The sequence below is a fragment of the Rhinoraja longicauda genome, chromosome 6, assembly GCF_053455715.1.
Source record: "Rhinoraja longicauda isolate Sanriku21f chromosome 6, sRhiLon1.1, whole genome shotgun sequence".
Classification (NCBI taxonomy): domain Eukaryota; kingdom Metazoa; phylum Chordata; class Chondrichthyes; order Rajiformes; family Arhynchobatidae; genus Rhinoraja; species Rhinoraja longicauda.
Window position 1 is genome coordinate 51,401,752 of NC_135958.1, and position 12,874 is coordinate 51,414,625.

General features: G+C 46.4%; 1 protein-coding gene across 1 annotated transcript in view; it reads left to right on the forward strand.

Moving 5' to 3' along the window:
- metrnla (meteorin like, glial cell differentiation regulator a) overlaps positions 1-12,874 on the forward strand; it is a 35,050-nt gene that overhangs the window by 6,504 nt on the left and 15,672 nt on the right.

Below are 12,874 nucleotides of genomic sequence, written 5' to 3' on the forward strand. Positions count from 1 at the left end.
ACATTACATTCTAGTTTGTACTAGGCCAAGTGGACCCGTTGGGCCCAAACCTCTCCTGCATTGGTGCAGCACCCTCTCCTCCCCCCCCCCTCCCCTCTCCCCCCCCACCCCCCCTCCCCTCTCTCCCCCCCACCCCCCTCCCCTCTCCCCCCCACCCCCCTCCCCTCTCCCCCCACCTCCCCTCCTCCCCTCCCCCCACCCCCCTCCTCCCCTCCCCCCACCCCCCCTCCTCCCCTCTCCCCCCTCCCCCCTCTCCCCTCCCCCCTCCCCTCTCCCCCCCACCCCCCTCCCCTCTCCCCCCCACCCCCCCTCCCCTCTCCCCCCCACCCCCCTCCCCTCTCCCCCCACCCCCCTCCCCTCTCCCCCCCACCCCCCCTCCCCTCTCCCCCCCACCCCCCTCCCCCCTCCCCTCTCCCCCCCTCCCCTCTCCCCCCCTCCCCTCTCCCCCCCTCCCCTCTCCCCCCCCTCCCCCTCTCCCCCCTCCCCTCTCCCCCCCACCCCCCTACCCTCTCCCCCCACCCCCCTACCCTCTCCCCACCACCCCCCTCCCCTCTCCACCCACCCCCCTCCCCTCTCTCCCCACCCCCCCTCCCCTCTCCCCCCACCCCCCTCCCCTCTCCCCCCACCCCCCTCCCCTCTCCCCCCACCCCCTCCCCTCCTCCCCCCCACTCTCCCTCCCCCCACTCCTCCCTCCCCCCACTCTCCCTCCCCCACTCTCCCTCCCCCCACTCCTCCCTCCCCCCACTCCTCCCTCCCCCCACTCCTCCCTCCCCCCACTCCTCCCTCCCCCCACCTTCCTCCCCCCCCCCCACTCCTCCCTCCCCCCCACTCCTCCCTCCCCCCACTCCTCCTCCCCCCCACTCCTCCCTCCCCCCCACTCCTCCTCCCCCCCACTCCTCCCTCCCCCCACTTCTCCCTCCCTCCCCCCCACTCCTCCCTCCCCCCCACTCCTCCCTCCCCCCCACTCCTCCCTCCCCCCCACCTCCTCCCTTCCCCCACTCCCTCCCTCCCCCACTCCTCCCTCCCCCCACTCCTCCCTCCCCCCCACTCCTCCCTCCCCCCCCCCACTCCTCCCTCCCCCCCCACTCCTCCCTCCCCCCCACTCCTCCCTCCCCCCCCCCACTCCTCCCTCCCCCCCACTCCTCCCTCCCCCCCACTCCTCCCTCCCCCCCACTCCTCCCTCCCCCCCACTCCTCCCTCCCTCCACTTCCCTCCTCCCTACCCTCCACCCACTCCAACCCCCTCCAACCCCCTCAACCCCACCTTATCCCCCCTCCCCCACCCCCTAGGAGATAGATTTAAACTTTAAATGTGAATAACTTTCAAAATATAACACCGATTTCAATGAAACTTCTTCCATTGGCACCAGAGGGACGATGGTGACTAAGGTGGGCCTAAAATTGTCGCGCAACCGTGCAACGTTTTGGCTGTAGTTCAGCAAGAAACAGACAAACAAACTAGTGTGTTAGTATATAAATTAGATGGATAGATGATGATGCAGCGGTCGAGTTTTACCCACCACTAGGTGGCGCTTTTACACCAGACCCTCTGAAGCAAAACAAAGCCAGTACTAGTTAACCAGTTATGTTTCAGCAATGAAGTAAAGGTCAATAGCTTTCTGCACAAACTTAATTAGAAATTCAGTCAAATTTACAACAACAACAAAAAAAGATCAATTTTTCAAGCATAAACTTGTCTCAAACAGTGAATGATTTATTAGAAAGTGTGCCCATGTGGAAATGGGGGCTTCTGTATTGACTGTTTATCAAGGACAGCACCTCTTATTTGTCACTTAGCTTTATTTGTCTAAAATTGGCCATGCGCTGGGCAATATCCAGTTGTGCATACTTTCTTTATGATATTTAAAAAGAGAGGAGGACTTTGGAACTGGATGCATTCCCAGTCTAATGTTGCACAGAAAAAAAGTGTTCAATGTTATGTGAGGTGCAGTGTAAGTTAGAAGTACAGGGGGCTATTTAATGCAAGTCAGGAAATGAAAACCATTTAGTAATGTTGCCAAACAGCTTGAAGTGGTTTTAGTCCAGAATGAATAGGTTGTTCAGCACAGCTCTCAAACATCTGTTTGCATCTAATAGAACCAGATTCAGACTGGGGCGTCTCTCGGATCGTACTACAGTGCCCTCCATAATGTTTGGGACAAAGACCCATCATTTATTTATTTGCCTCTGTGCTCCACAATTTGAGATTTGTAATAGGAAAAAAATCACATTGTCAGATTTTAATAAAGGCCATTTTTATACATTTTGGTTTCACCATGTAGAAATTACAGCTGTGTTTATACATAGTCCCCCCATTTCAGGGCACCATAATGTTTGGGACTCAGCAATGTCATTTTAAAGTAGTCATGTTTAGTATTTTGTTGCATCTCCTTTGCATACAATGACTGCTTGAAGTCTGCGATTCATGGACATCACCAGTTGCTGGGTGTCTTCTCTGGTGATGCTCTGCCAGGCCTGTATTGCAGCCATCTTCAGCTTATGCTTGTTTTGGGGGCTAGTCCCCTTCAGTTTTCTCTTCAGCATATAAAAGGCATGCTCAATTGGGTTCAGATCGGGTGATTGACTTGGCCACTCAAGAATTAACCATTTTTTAACTTTGAAAAACTCCTTTGTTGCCAATGAGTTTTGAGGCATTTGTTTGAACTTGAGCAGATAGGATGTGTCTATACACTTTAGAATTCATTATGCTACTACCGTCAGCAGTTGTATCATCAATGAAGATAAGTGAACCAGTACCTTCAGCAGCCATACATGCCCAGGCCGTGACACCCCCACCACCGTGTTTCACAGATGAGGTGGTATGCTTTGGATCTTGGGCAGTTCCTTTTCTCCTCCATACTTTGCTCTTGCCATCACTCTGATATTAGTTAATCTTTGTCTCATCTGTCCACAAGACCTTTTTTCAGAACTGTGGTTGCTCTTTTAAGTTCTTGGCAAACTGTAACCTGGCCATCCTATTTTTGCAGCTAACCAGTGGTTTGCATCTTGCAGTGTAGCCTCTGTATTTCTGTTCATGAAGTCTTCTGCAGACAGTGGTCATTGACAAATCCACACCTGACTTCTGAAGAGTGTTTCTGATCTGTCGGACAGGTGTTTGGGGATTTTTCTTTATTATAGAGAGAATTCTTCTGTTCTCAGCTGTGGAGGTCTTCCTTGGCCTGTCAGTCCCTTTGCGATTAGTAAGCTCACCAGTGCTCTCTTTCTTAATGATGTTCCAAACAGTTGATTTTGATAAGCCTGAGATTTGGCTGATGTCTCTAATAGTTTTAATATTGTTTCTCAGTCTCATAATGGCTTTTTTGACTTTCATTGGCACAACCTTGGTCGTCATGTTTATAAACAGCAATAAAAGTTTCCTGGTCTACTTGACTTTAGTTTAGTTTAGTGATACAGTGCGGAAACAGGCCCTTCGGCCCACTGGGTCCACGCCGACCAGCCATCCCTGTACACTAACACTGTCCTACACACACTAGGGATCAGTTACATTTATACCAAGCTAATTAACCTACGTCTTTGGAGTCTGGGAGGAAACCGGAGCACATGGAGAAAACCCACGTGGGTCACAGGGAGAACGTACAAACTTCGTACAGACAGCACCCACAGTCAGGATCGAACCCGGGTCTCTGGCGTTGTAAGGCAGCAACTCTACCACTGCATCAACCTGCTGCCCTCCTATCCCTCCTAGTCTGAGGAAAGTCCATGTGGCCCACAATTGGAGATGTTCATTGCAAGGACTAAAATGGCAGCCCATCTGTAACAGGAGTGTCCACTGAGGAAAATAAATCACAAATGACCCCACAGTGCAAAAAGGGGCAACAGATTGCCACAGCCTCACCAACAGTCTGTCTGTCTTTTTGTCTTTTTTGTTATTTTTAGTGTGTTTTAAATTTTGTGTTAATGTTCTCTGGTTTGTTTTTTTGGGGGAAGGGGGTCGGGGGAAACTTTTTTCTCAATCTCTTACCTTGCCGGAGATGTGATTGATTCCCGGATCATATCTCTGGTCACTCTGCGGCCTAACATCATGGAGTTGGAAGCCTTTTCTCGAGACTGACTCTGAGCCCACCGCAGGGCCGTGGACTTACCATCGGAGCCTGCGATCCCTTGCCTGGGTTCGACGCTCCAACCGCGGCCTGTGGATCTCAACATCGAGGAGCTCGCAGTTTCATTTATTGACATCCACGAGATGCAGGTTGGCCACCATGTTTACTTGCTCTACAAAGGTGGCCATCTTTGTGAAATATGGTTTCTTCCCATACCTTGGAGACAAGGTGGTGAACATATGATTGAAGTTCCTCCACATCACATTTTAGAACCTCAGCAGGCCTGTGTAGGAAGGAACTGAAGAAGGGACTTGACCCAAAACATCACCTCTCGAGATGCCACCTGAATTGAAGAAAAGATTCCAGGATAAGCTCAAACCTGAGAAAGTGCAAGCTCACCACTGACGCCCCCTCCCCTCCCCTCCACCCCCAAAATGTTCAGTAGGCACCTCGCCAATCTTTGTACCCTTTCATAAATGAGACTGCGAGCTCCTCGATGTTGAGATCCACAGGCCGCGGTTGGAGCGTCGAACCCAGGCAAGGGATCGCAGGCTCTGCAGTAATCAGCCAGAACCAGACCCTGAGGAATCTCTGGCCCAGGACAAACTGAAAATGGAAGAGGAATATTTGGGTTGGCACAGGGAGCCTCGCTTACATGAGCTGTGGGGACATAAATGGTGGGAGGAGTACACCACCTCCCAAACCCACAAACTCACAAGCAAGCCCTGCATGTCCCACATTGGCCTCTTCCTCCCAACCCCCCTCAGAGTGGAGTTGAAGCAAGTCATCCTAGATCCTGAGAGACTCCCTGCCCAAGACTGCCCAGAAATGGAAGCTATTTTTGTTGTCGTTTTCCTTTCCCTCTCTCCATCCTGGAACATCTGCGCTACCTGTCATCAACGCCCTCCCCCCTCCACCCCCAAAATGTTCAGTAGGCACCTCGCCAATCTTTGTACCCTTTCATCAAGGAGAATCTTGGCCTTTCAGAGTTGCTGTTGGGTTTGTCTTTTTTTCCACAAGATTCTATTTCACAGGATTGTCTCGGGTGAAGTATTTTGTGGGTGGGTGTTCTTTTTGTGGTAAATGAGGAAGAGATGTATCTGATTTTTTTTAAACCAAACACTAGAAAGCGACTCTTTCATCAGGCGCTCTTGGAACAAGGAACTCTTGCTCTTTCCCTGCATACACTAACATAAAGACAATGTAAAGAAGCCTCAACAAAGTGCATCTTGTAATTAGATATTTATTATAAGGTTCACTCTAGTAATCAGTTGACAATGTGATCAATAACAGCATCACAAACCTTTGACAGCCCAAGTAATGGTAGGTTTAAGCAATGACTGCTTTATTTTAGAATACCATGCCCTTTTTAATTGCCGCCTTAAGCACTATTTTTTTCTTTTCATTTACTTTGGCTGTGTGTCCTTGATAACTTCTAAGTGCCACCTGTCCACAGCTGAAGTATTGAACAATGAGAGCTGCTATAGAAATATGGGGGGGGGGGGAATGGGATGCATTAATTGGCCACTCTTCATATTGCCGTGTGATAAAAAATGTTTCACACAGTTCTGAAACAATGTGGGTATTTATTCATTATGTGGTTAAGTGGTCCACTGAATCATTTTATTCAGCAAAACCAGTGACTCATTTGAGGTTGCGATGCTTTTTCTATTAGATCTTCATTGGCCCAGTTTGGCCAGAATTCTTACGCCTTTGGTGCTTTTTTCCTTACAAATTGCTAGTGAATTGCCTCTGTTAAAGGTTGCAAAAGTTTTTCATCAGAGAAGGGACATGTAGGCACGGCACAGTGGCACAGCTAGTGGAGCTGCTGCCTCACAGCACAAGAGGCCCAGGTTCAATCCTAATCTTGGGTTCTGCCTGTGTGAGCTTTGCACGCTCTCTGTGACTGCATGGATTTCTTCCAGGTGCTCCAGTTTCCTCCCATTTCCTAAAGGCGTTCAAGCCGGTTGATTAATTGACCAGCGTAAATGGCCCCTGGTGCGTACAGAGTAGATTTGAAAGTGGGAAAACATAGAACAAATGTGAACGGGCGATCGATGGTTGGCATGAACTTGGTGGGCCGAAGGGCATGTTTCCCTGCTGTATCTTTTAATTCAATGTCATTCAGAAAAAGTAGGATTGGTGTAAATGGGGATTGATGGTCAACATGAATTTAGCGGGCTGAAGGGCCTGTTTCCAGGCTGAATCTCTCTATGATACTATGACTATTTGAAAGGTGTCTGGACAGTTTTGATATGGTAACAAGGAAGCTCTCGTTCCAATTATTGGTAATCAGAAGATATGTACTTGAGGAGGGAGGGAGAGAAGGAGAATTAATATATATCGCTGGGAATGTTAAAATGAGGCAGAATTTTGATTGTTCTTAAAAGGACCATTACGAAATATTTGGGGTGAAAAAATCTCTGAAATTATTGAAGGTAAAGACTGGGAAAAATAATTCAGCAGCCAGTTCATTCAGATGGCTAGCACGGGATTGATGGACTGAGTAGCCTCTGCCTTTTCTATTTAATTACAATATTGGATTCAGGTAAAGTGTTCGCCAGGGCCGGGGATCCAGTGTATTATTCCTGGAAAGGTTCTCTTGGATAGTTATTCATATTCCCGTTAACTGACCCAGAATAAAACTCCATGAGCTTATGAAAAAAATCTTAATAATCAGTAGGCTTATGAAATTTTGATAATAATGTTACACTCGGGTCATTTAAAAAATCCCTGTTTGTTTTGACCTTTCATGTGGAGAAAGCCTATTAGAAATGATGGTTAACAATATTAAAGTATTTAGGGTCCTTGGCTGAACAAGTTTTGCAATTCAACATCTGGCTTGTACCAGTACTCTGGGAGTCACTGAGGTGTACAGTGGAATATAATTATTCTCATTTTTTGTTCCTGGAGAAAATCAGTGGTTTACTAAAGAATAAGAATTATTTTTCTGAAATCAGGTTGATTTGAAGAAAACTCTTCTATGCTTTTAACTTTTCTTATTATGCAAGCATGCAAACGCATTTCTTTAGAAAACACTCTCATTTTAGTTGGAGACTACAATTGCTGGGATCTTGAGCAAAAAACAGTGCTGAAGGAACTCAGTGAGTCAGGTAGCATCTGTGAGAGGAATGGACAGGTTATGTTTCAGTACTATCAGTGTGAAGAAAGGTCCTGACCTGAAATGTTGTCTGTCTTACTTCACTCCACTAATGTTGCACAAATCGCTGAGTTCCTCAAGCAGTTTTTGTTTTTGTTGTTCCCATTTTTAGTTAATACTTTACACATTTCTCCACACAAAACATCTGCGACATTGACAATACATGTTAAATCTTTGTTAATTTTGGCGGAGTTTCTTTAAGTCAAGTGCAAATATTCATTTGTTTACCAGAGTTGATTTTATCAGCAGGATATTTGAGATGAGTAAGTGGATTGGGTAATAATAATCACAGTAAAATTAAAGGGACTAAATCAGCGATATCCCTTTTGATGGGCTGCACTTCAATGTATAATTTCTACCCATCTTTCATCTTGAGAGCTAAATGCAGTAAGTGCAGACATTATTATGAAACTCAAGATCATGTTGACATGTCACAAGCATTAAACATAGTTTAAAACTTTCATGGATTCATATTTAGTAAAACCTCCTTTAAATGAACAGCGGGACTAAATAACTTTTCGTTTGGCCAGACTGAGTAGTGGGTGAAATCTTGGTGGTTTTCATTTTGTTGCTGGGGACTGGGAAGAAAAAGAGGAAGTATTTTCAGATCTAAACCGTATCAATGTAATTTGCCCGAGAGAAAGAATTTGCTTCCTTTTGGTCACTGTCCTACTTGCCACGTAGTAAGTGAATCAAAGCTCATTATTTAAACGGTTTTAAACACCCCTTTGTGCGCGGCTGCAAGGCATGTATGCAGTGTTGTTATTCAGTGTTGCCATCAAGGACATGTGGTTCCTTGGGTGCACTGTGAGGGGGTAAAATCTGGCTCAGGTGATGCCCAACAGTGGGAACATAAACAGAAGCAGGCCATTCAGCCCTTCAAGAAGATCATGGTCAGTCTTCTACCTCAGCAACTTTCCTGCACTTTCCCCATGTCCCTCGATTCCCTGACGCAATGTATTCGACTGTTTCACACGGTTAACCCAACAACTGTGCCTCCTCAATTCTCCTGGGGAGTGAACTCCAATGATTCACCTGCCTCTGGGTGAAGCAATTTCTTGTCATCTGTTCCCTTTTGCTGACTCTTGTGACCTGGCCTGAGCTGACCACAGTAATGTCACTGGTGCATTGACCAGTGCAGCCAAAGCCCTCCTTCCTCAGCGATTCCCTTCTGGCCATTTCACTGCCATTAACAACATTGTCAAACCGCCGCTGAATTTAGGTTCATTTTGTGATGTTCCCATGTTTAGCCGGAATCTGATGAAGGGCCCCGACCCAAAACGTCACCTATTCATGTCTTCCAGAGATGCTGCCTGACCTGCTGAGTTACTCCAGCACTTTGTATTTAAACCCACACCTGCAGTTCGTTGTATCTACATTTCGAAGGAGCTATGTTGTGGCTTATTTCAGCGACCTGTTTGCAACCTCTCTGGGAACTGAAACTACCCCCTCAATTTAGTCCACCTTCCAAGCCAGCATTTGGATCGGAACTCCCAGTGTCTTATTTCAGATGTGCTGAGCTGTATGTAAACTGATATTGGGAGTTGGGGATCGTTACAGTGGGTTAAAGTTCAGTGGCTTGTCCCACAGGTTTGGATGGCAGTGTTTCACTGCAAGCACCAGTTCATTCACAACAGCTACAGATTTACAGCTGTTGTACAAATAAGACCTCTGTTTACTTGTACAGAGGCGGCAGTTAAAATTAATGGTGTGTTTGTTTTTAAATAGTAATGGCCAATGGTGATTTGAGCAATCTTGTAATCTCTTTGAAGACTAGTTACCTTTCAGCATCAATCAATATGAACTTGGGACCACATATCTCTGAGGCAGGTCTTATTTAGGATCTAATTAGGGTTGACAACTGTCCTGTATTAGCTGGGACATCCCGTATTTTGGGCTAAATTGGTTTGTCCCATACGGGACTGCCTTTGTCCAGTATTAGGCCTGGGGGGCGCTGTAAGCCCGGGGGCCGCTGGGCCTCCACTGTAGGATAGCGGAGTGTGTTCGGGGAGCAGAGCCGAGTGCGTTTGCCTAACGGAGGTTGCATAGCAGCCCGCCTCCTGGCTTGGGCGGCCGCCATTGATGGAGCGGGAGCACGTGGCCGCTGGTTGGGTGAGATCACACGGGGCGCGAGCGGTGACATCACCTTTTGTCCCTTATTTGGGAGTGAGAAAGTTGGCAACCCTAGATCTAATTGACTTTTCCCCTGATACAAACTCATCATGATGTGATCTTTCCCAGCAAGGTTTGCAGGTGAACTTGTATAAAATAATTGGTTTTCTTGTCCAAATAATTGTTCTTTCTTTTGAGATCACCTTGATGTGAACATGGGCTGATGTGACGACACCTTTAGGTACATGGACATGGAGGGTTATGGATCACGGGCAGGCGGATCGGCATCATGTTTGGCACAGACATTGTGGGCCGAAGGGCCTGTTTCTATGCTGTACTTTTAGTTCTACGAAGTACCAAAGATTAAGAATGAGGCAAAATTGGAAGGAAGGAAATTCTGTCCGTTGTGATTTCAAGTGACTGGAGCAACTGTTTTTTTTAAATTATTGTTACATCTGTGAAGATGCTGTGAAATTTTTTATTTTGCCTGCTATCGAGGCAAATCACACCACACACGAGTGTGTCAGGCCGTGCAAAAAGAAAAGAAACAAAGTGCCAAATACAGTGTTGCAGCTACAGAGAAAGTGCAAATATAAAATGTGCAAGGGCTTCAACGTGGTAGATTGGGGGATTATGAATTCAGCCTTTTCATTATTAGACCTCTGTCCAGGAGTCGGATAACAGTGGGGGAGAAGGTGTTCTTGTACCTGGTAGTATCTGGTCCAACTGGACACTAGTTGGTGAGATGTTTAGTGATGCTGTAGACTCGCCACATTAAGATTTTCTATTTCAATTGGGCTTTAATTTTGATGACGTTAATGGGTCACATCAAAGAATCTCCTCATTTATTCAGACGGAATTTGATTTGTGCAATATTATTCTCATGGGTGGATTAATGAGCATTTGGGAGACGGCTGGAATGGATTTGCTGGCTGGAGGCAACTTCTGCCATGTGACAACTCTTTGTGGCAACATTGGAATGGTTGAGTTGAAGGCTGTGGTGTACCTACACATTGCCCATGTTTATGTTTTAATGTATCGGCAGGCATTCATATTTCCAACTTGTCTTTAGTGTAGTTTTGTTCAGAGGTAAAGCACGGAAACAGGCCCTTCGGCCCACCAAGTCCGCGCCGACCAGCGACCCCCGTACACTAGCGCGATCCTACACACAAGGAACAATTTACAATTTTGCCAAAGCCAATTAACCTACAAACCTGTATGTCTTTGGACTGTGGGAGGAAACTGGAGCGCCTAAAGTAAGCCCATGTGGTCACAGGGAAAACGTCCAAACTCTGTACAGATAGCACCCGTAGTCAGGATCGAACCCAGGTCTCTTGCACTGCAAGGCAGCAACTTTACCACTGCGTCGCCCTGTTCAGGTGGTGAACCTTTCTCATGAATGGATCCCTGCTGTAATCCAGGGTGGATTTGTATTGTTTTGACTTGTTATGTGTTGGTCCTACAACATGATTGTCCATGGGCTATTTGGAAATGGAAATCAGCAGAGCTGATCCTGGTGTTGGCCTCACAGGGCATCCACTTTGCTGTTGGGGTCACTTGATACAGACCAGTGGAGAAAATTATAGAGGGATTCTCTCCCTATGCCTGCTGTTCGCCACTCCCTGTCCTGGGACACTGGGCCTATTCTGTGTGCCCCATTGCTATCTAGGCTAAAACCAGCCTGGTACCAACAATCAATGCCGATCTGCTGGTGATCCGGATTCTCTCTTCTATTTCAGATGCAGGAAACTGAACCAATTTGTTGTATAAAACATCTGACATATGAGACTTAGCAAATGCTTTCCTGCTCTTCCTGGAAATTGGTGGAACATAGAGCAGATAATATTGTTGACGTTTTGTTGATCGGATTTTATTGCTTTTGCACAGCACATAATGGTAAAACAGATGCGATTGTTTTATTTAAACCATTTAGGTGATCATTTCCATATTCATTTACCTTTCCCTTCATGGTCAAATGCAGTAACCATCCTCTTCATCTTGTACTTGGATTGTAACTTGCTGTGTGATGTAAGGCCGATGAGAAACAATTCTTCAGTAGGATTACAGATAGATACAAAATGGTGGAGTAACTCAGCGGGTCAGGTAGCAGCTCTGGAGAGAAGGAATGGGTGACGTTTCGGGTTGAGACCCTTCTTCAGACTGTTGAGGAGCATACTGTGAAGCTGAATTATAGAAACATAGAAAATAGGTGCAGGAGTAGGCCATTCGGCCCTTCGAGCCTGCACCGCCATTCAATATGATCATGGCTGATCATCCAGCTCAGTAACCTGTACCTGCCTTCTCCCCATACCCCCTGATCCCTTTAGCCACAAGGGCCACATCTAACTCCCTCTTAAATATAGCCAATGAACTGGCCTCAACTACCTTCTGTGGCAGCTCAACTACCTTCTGTGGCAGTTAAAACGCAGTAATACCTTGGTCTGCATTACTGTGGGTAGCAACATCATGTTTAAGACTCACCAATTTATAACTAATTAGCAATTACTGTTGACTTACTTGTAGGATTCGTCTTTTGAATATGACAGATTAAAAAATACATTTGCCTTTTATCCAAAATGACACTCAAATGAAAATGGACCAACCAGACCTGACTTTGTTCGAAATGTGTTGGAAGGAAATGCAGATGCTGGTTTACATCGACGCAAATGGTAGAGTAACTCAGCGGCACAGGCAGCATCTCTGGAGAGATGAAATAGGTGACGTTTCAGTTTGAGACCTTTCTTCAGACTGAGTCAGGACAGAGTCTGGCGATATGGCAGGGTAAGGTGTGGAAACGACAGATCAAAGCAGGCGATTCTACATTTACTTATCATTGTCTGCTTTGATCTGTCGTTTTCTCACCTTACCCCTCCATATCTCTAGACTCCCTCTGTCTTCTCCCCATAACCCCTGATGCCTGTGCTAATCAAGAATCTATCTATCTCTGCCGTAAAAATATCCATTGAATTCCACAGATTCACCACGCTCTGACTAAAGGAATTTCTCCTCATTTTCTTCCCAACAGAACATCACTTTATTCCAAGGTTATGACCTCTGGTCCTCGACTCTCCCACTGGCCATTATTATTTTCTGTTAACCTACACACTCCAGAAACACCCTTGTTGTTAACTTCCATAAGGATGAGCTGCTTTCTCTTGAGTAGGTGACAGTCTGCACAGGAAGCATTTCACCAGAAACATATCAACCAACACAAAAATACAGTGCCCTCCATAATGTTTGGGACAGACCCATCATTTATTTATTTGCCTCTGTACTCCACAGTTTGAGATTTGTAATAGAAAAAAATCACGTGTGGTTAAAATGCACATTGTCAGATTTTATTAAAGGGTATTTTTTATACATTTTGATTTCACTGTAGAAATTACAGCTGTGTTTATACAAAGTCCCCCCATTTCAGAGCACCATAATGTTTGGGACACATGGCTTCACAGGCGTTAATAATTGCTCAGGTGTGTTTAATTGCCTCCTTAATGCAGGTATAAGAGAGCTCTCAGCACCCAGTCTTTCCTCCAGTCTTTCCA